Source organism: Dama dama, chromosome 22 (assembly GCF_033118175.1).
Source record: "Dama dama isolate Ldn47 chromosome 22, ASM3311817v1, whole genome shotgun sequence".
NCBI lineage: Eukaryota > Metazoa > Chordata > Mammalia > Artiodactyla > Cervidae > Dama > Dama dama.
This window is the reverse complement of record NC_083702.1, coordinates 16,070,119-16,076,335: the sequence shown is the minus strand read 5'-3', so window position 1 is coordinate 16,076,335 and position 6,217 is coordinate 16,070,119.

Here is a 6,217-nt window from a genome sequence, read left to right as displayed (position 1 = left end):
TGGAGCCCGGGCGGCCTCTGTTGCAATCGGGAAGAGGAACAGGCTTGGCTGGCCGACGACGCAGGGCGGGAGGGGCGGCCGGGAAAGCACGTGAGGGCAGCAGGGCCGGAACCGGGGCCTCCTCCCTTCTCCGCAGGCCTGACTGGAGAGGAGGACGCAGGCCAGGCTGGGCCGGCTGGTGGGAAAGGGGTGGCGGAGCCAGCGGATGATCCTCGGATGGTCACTTGGGAGCCCGGCTGGGGCAGAGGGGACCCGGGAACAGATGGAGTTCCAGACAGAGCTGTGTCTGACCAGATCTGAAAAAATGGATGGGCTTGGGACTGTCAGACTTGGAGGGTGCAGAGACACACAGGGAGCCACGGACAGCCAGCCAGACCAGCATCTGGGAACCAGAAGTCCCTCTTGGCAGACTTGCTGGACTCCTGGGTTCCCGCCCTGTTGTATGAATTTTTAACATAAACTGCAAAAGAGTTGCCCCCCGCCCTTCCCCTGAGTCAACCCAACCCACAGAGCAGAGGGCACATGTCACCTAGGAGACACTCCAGAGGGTACAGCAGCCCCTGCCCTTCCCCCCGCTCCACCCCCATGTCCTCAGAGAATGCGGGGATGTGAAGACCGAGTTCCCATGGTCAGGGTGGCCAGGCCAGGGCTGGGCAACCACCCCCCTCAGTCCTGAGACCTCACCTTGGAGCCTTCGGATCCCTGAGCTGACAGCCTGCCTGTCCAGGCCTCTCACCTTAAGGATGAGGACCCTGAGGCCAGGATGCCATGTAAAGAGACTAGGATTTCAGGAGGGTTTGGTCTGGCCCCTGCCCTGTTTCTTCCTACCATTTCCCTGCAATTCATTAAGGCATCCTCACCCTCCCCCGCCCATGCCAGCAAGTCTGGTTTCCACGTTTCCGTGCTCCTGGCTAACTCCCACCTGTCACTGAGGCTCACCTGGGCTTGGGGAGGCACCCCACCCTGGGCTGCCCAGCCACTCCGCCCAGACCCCTCCCGTGGCCCGATGCTTATCATTCGCCGGCCACTGGCCTTTCGTGCTTGGCAACAGCCTGCCCTGGAACTGCAAGTCTGGGTTCTGGGAGCATTGCACGGAGTCCGGTATGGACCACGTGGCCAGGACATATTTATGGACTAATCTGATGATACCTTGCCCAAGTCACATAGCCAGTCCATGGCAAAGTGAGCCTAGAGTCTGGGCTCCAGATGTCTGGGTCCTAGCTCAGTCCAGCAACTGCCTCCTCATGACTCAGGGGAGCCCCTTAAGGCATGAGTGGTTGACTCGCTGGGCACATATCCTTACCCTGGTTGGTCTGACTGGCTGGACAGGCTCCTTGTGGAGAAGCACGGGAGCCCTGGGCAGGGGTGCATCTATGGGGTCAGGGGAATCACAAAAGAGTGAACTGGCCTGCCTGAGTGCTAGATACCTCTCTTCTCTCCTGGTACAGGCCCAGGACTCGTATTCTTCCAGTGAATGTCCTGGGCTGCCTCAGGGGGGGAAGAAGTGTCAGAACGGGCATGCACTGCTCAGGTCTAGGAAATGGAGACTGGGACTGGAGCAATTAAATGCAGAAAGATATGCGTGCGTTTTGACTTTAGATCCATTTTTCTGTTTTTTAAAGACATTTATAAAATTTGAAGTTTAGTTTATTTACAATATTGTATTAGTTTCAGGTGTTGTTGTTTAGTTGCTAAGTCATTTCCAACTCTTTTGAGACTCCACAGACTGTAGCCTGTCAGGTTCCTCTGTCAGTAGGATTTCCCAGGTAGGAACACTGGAGTGGGTTGCCATATCCTTCTCCAGGGGATCTTCCTAACCCAGGAATTGAACCTAAGTCTCCTGCATTGGCAGGTGGATTCTTTGCTGCTGAGCCACCAAGGAAGCCCAGTTTTAGGTGTACCGCAAAGTTATTTTCCCAGATTCTTTCCTATTATAGGTTACTATAAGATAGTAATTATAATTCCCTGTGTTATACAGTAGGCCCTTGCTGTTTATCTATTTTATGTGTAGTAGTGGGTATCTGTTAATCCCATACCCCTAATTTATCACTCCCTGCTCTCTTTCCCTCTTGGCAACCATAAGTTTGTTTTCTATGCCTATGAGTTTGTTCCTATTTTGTATATAGAATCATTTGTATTATTTTTTAGATTCCACGTTAGTGATCTCAGATCATGAACTCCTTATTGCCAAGTTCAGACTTAAATTGAAGAAAGTAGGAAAACCACAAGACCATTCAGGTATGACCTAAGTCAAATCCCTTATGATTATACAGTACAAGTGATGAATAGACTCAAGGGATTAGATCTGATAGAGAGAGTGCCTAAAGAACTGTGGATGGAGGTTTGTGACATTGTACAGGAGGCAGGGATCAAGACCATCCCCAAGAAAAAGAAATGCAAAAAGGCAAAATGGTTGTCTAAGGAGGCCTTACAAATAGCTGTGAAAAGAAGAGAAGCGAAAGGCAAAGGAGAAAAGGAAAGATATACCGATTTGAATGCAGAGTTCCAAAGAAGAGCAAGGAGAGATAAGAAAGCCTTCCTCAGTGATCAATGCAAAGAAATAGAGGAAAACAACAGAATGGGAAAGACTAGAGATCTCTTCAAGAAAATTAGAGATACCAAGGGAACATTTCATGCAAAGATGGGCACAATCAAGGACAGAAAATGGCATGGACCTAACAGAAGCAGAAGATATTAAGAAGAGGTGGCAAGAATACACAGAAGAACTATGCAAAAAAGGTCTTCATGACCCAGATAATCACAATGGTGTGATCACTCACCTAGAGCCAGATATCCTGGAGTGTGAAGTCAAGTGGGCCTTAGGAAGCATCACTACAAACAAAGCTAGTAGAGGTGATGCAATTCCAGTTGAGCTATTTCAAATCCTGAAAGATGATGCTGTGAAAGTGCTGCACTCAATATGCCAGCAAATTTGGGAAACTCAGCAATGGCCACAGGACTGGAAAAGGTCAGTTTTCATTCCAATCCCTAAGAAAGGCAATGTCAAATAATGTTCAGACTACCGCACAATTGTACTCATCTCACATGCTAGTAAAGTAATGCTCAAAATTCTCCAAGCCAGGCTTCAACAGTACATGAACTATGATCTTCCAGATGTTCAAGCTGGATTTAGAAAAGGCAGAGGAACCAGAGGTCAAATTGCCAACATCTGTTGGATCATCGAAAAAGCAAGAGAGTTCCAGAAAAACATCTACTTCTGCTTTATTGACTACACCAAAGCCTTTGACTCTGTGGATCACAACAAACTGTGGAAAATTCTTAAAGAGATATGAATACCAGACCACCTGACCTGCCTCTTGAGAAACCTGTATGCAGGTCAGGAAACAACAGTTAGAACTGGACGTGGAACAACAGACTGGTTCCAAATCGGGAAAGGAGTACATCAAGGCTGTATATTGTCACCCTGCTTATTTAACTTATATGCAGAGTACATCATGAGAAACGCTGGGCTGGATGAAGCACAAGCTGGGATCAAGATTGCTGGGATAAATATCAATAACCTCAGATATGCAGATGACACCACCCTTATGGCAGAAAGTGAAGAACTAAAGACCCTCTTGATGAAAGTGAAAGAGGAGAGTGAAAAAGTTGGCTTAAAGCTCAACATTCAGAAAACTAAGATCATGGCATCCGGTCCCATCAGTTCAGTTCAGTTCAGTTCAGTTGCTCAGTTGTGTCCGACTCTTTGCGACCCATGAACTGCAGCACACCAGGCCTCCCTGTCCATCACCAACTCCCAGAGTTCACCCAAACCCATGTCCATCGAGTCGGTGATGCCATCCAACCATCTCATCCTCTGTCATCCCCTTCTCCTCCTGCCCTCAATCTTTCCCAGCATCAGGGTCTTTTCAAATGAATCAGCTCTTCGCATCAGGTGTCCAAAGTATCACTTCATGGCAAATAGATGGGGAGACAGTGGAAACAGTGACATACTTCATTTTTTTGGTCTCCAAAATCACTGCAGATGGTGACTGAAGCCATGAAACTAAAAGACGCTTGCTCCTTGGAAGAAGAGTCATGGCCAACCTAGACAGCGTATTTAAAAGCAGAGACATTACTTTGCCAACAAAGGTCCGTCTAGTTAAAGCTATGGTTTTTCCAGTAGTCATGTATGGATATGAGAGTTGGACTATAAAGAAAACTGAGCAATGAAGAATTGATGCTTTTGAACTGTGGTGTTGGAGAAGACTCTTGAGAGTCCTTTGGACTGCAAGGAGATCCAACCAGTCCATCTTAAAGGATATCAGTCCTGAATATTCATTGGAAGGACTGATGCTGAAGCTGAAACTTCAATACTTTGGCCACCTGATGTGAAGAACTGACTGATTTGAAAAGACTCTGATGCTGTGAAAGATTGAAGGCAGGAGGAGAAGAAGATGACAGAGGATGAAATGGTTGGATGGCATCACTGATTCAATGGACATGAGTTTGAGTAAGCTCCAGGAGTTGGTGATGGACAGGGAGGCCTGGCGTGCTGCAATTCATGGGGTTGCAAAGAGTCAGACATGACTGAGCGATTGAACTGAACTGATATTATTTTCCTTCCTCTGTCTTATTTCACTTAGTCTGATATCCTCTGTGTCCACCCAAGTTACTGCAAATGGCAGTATTCCATTCTTTTTTATGGCCGAGTATTATCCACATATGTATATATTTATATGTACACACACACACGCGCACGCACACCGCATCTTATTAAACCAACTGTCTGTTGATGGGCACTTGGGTTGCTTCTGTGCCTTGCTTATTGTAAACAGAGCTGCTATGAACCCTCGGCTGCATGTATGTTTTCAAATTAGTTTTTGTCTTTACTGGATACATGCTCAGGAGTGGGATTGCTGGATCATATGTTATCTCTATTTTTAGGTTGTTAAGGAACCTCCATCCTGGCTATATGCAGAGCCAGCTGGAAAGGACTTTGGCAACCACCTGGGCTGCCTTACACACTCCACCCTCCTGCTCTCTCCTTGAGGAGCCTGGGCCCCACAGTGGCAAAGTGTCATTTAAAAAGTAATTAATTAATTCATTTGGCTGCACTGGGTGTTCTGTACTTGGGATCTTTGACCTTCATTATGGCATTTGGGTTCTTTTTTCAGTTGCAGCATGTGAGATATTTAGTTGCGGCATGCAAACTCTTAGTTGTGGTGTGTGGGGTCGAACTTGGACCCTCTGCTTTGGGAGCTCAGAGTCAGGGAAGTCCTGAGTGTCATTTCTGAAGTCGCATAGTTTAAAAGTAAAAATGGAAATCATAGAATAATGCCTGTAACATGGTCCCATTTATGGAAAAGCTATATATTTTGTTTTTTAAAAATACATGGAAGTCTATAAAAGCACCCAAAAGAGATACAGATGGACACAAATGACAGTGGCACCCAGAATCAAGGGGTGGGAATGGAATGGGACTGAGAGGCTTTTATTGATCTGCAAACTTCTGTGTTATTGGAAAACTGTGTTGTGAGGAAAATGTGTTCAGGTTTTTTTTCCCCTGTGCCTTAAAAGATAATATTTAAAACGGAGCTATGACACAGGTGCAGGCCTCAGGTTTCCATTTTTTTTTCACCAGAACAAGCTTGCTCTGGCCCATTCCAGATCTGGAATGCTGCTGTCTCTAAGCTGCCACACCTCGGCAGGTGCTTTGGGGACACTGGGCTCTCTCCCCAGCTCAGCCCAGACCCGGCCTTGCGATCCTGCTCACTGAAGCTTTGAAGGTAAAACTATTTGTCTTGCAGCCTTGGGCCAGTGACTGGATTTCAGGCATCAACTGGCAAACGGACGTGGCAGGGATGTGTCTCTTTGAACCTCTGAGATGGGACAGGCAGGGTGCTGGCTACTCCTCCTGTTGGTAGGATGTCCTTTGGGAAGGCGGGGATAGTAGACAGAGCTTCTTAGGGAGCCTGGAAGACAGTCCAGGACCCAGATGGCTGGTGGGAGTATGTGAACCTGCCTGACTTTCAAAACCAGGTGCAGGGGAGCCCCAGTTCCCCATGAGACTGTGGCTGGTCTGTCTCGGGGTGTGTGGCAAAAGCCCTAAGCAGACAACCCCCCACTTGCCGAAGAAGAATTCTGCTTCTCTTCTTCATGCTACTGCTGTTTGGTTTTGCGTCCACAGAAAACTGGCCTGTCTTTGCAGAGGGTACTTTCCTCAGCTGGAAAATGAAGAAAAAGCCAGCCTTTCCCTTCTCCACAGAGGGGTCCC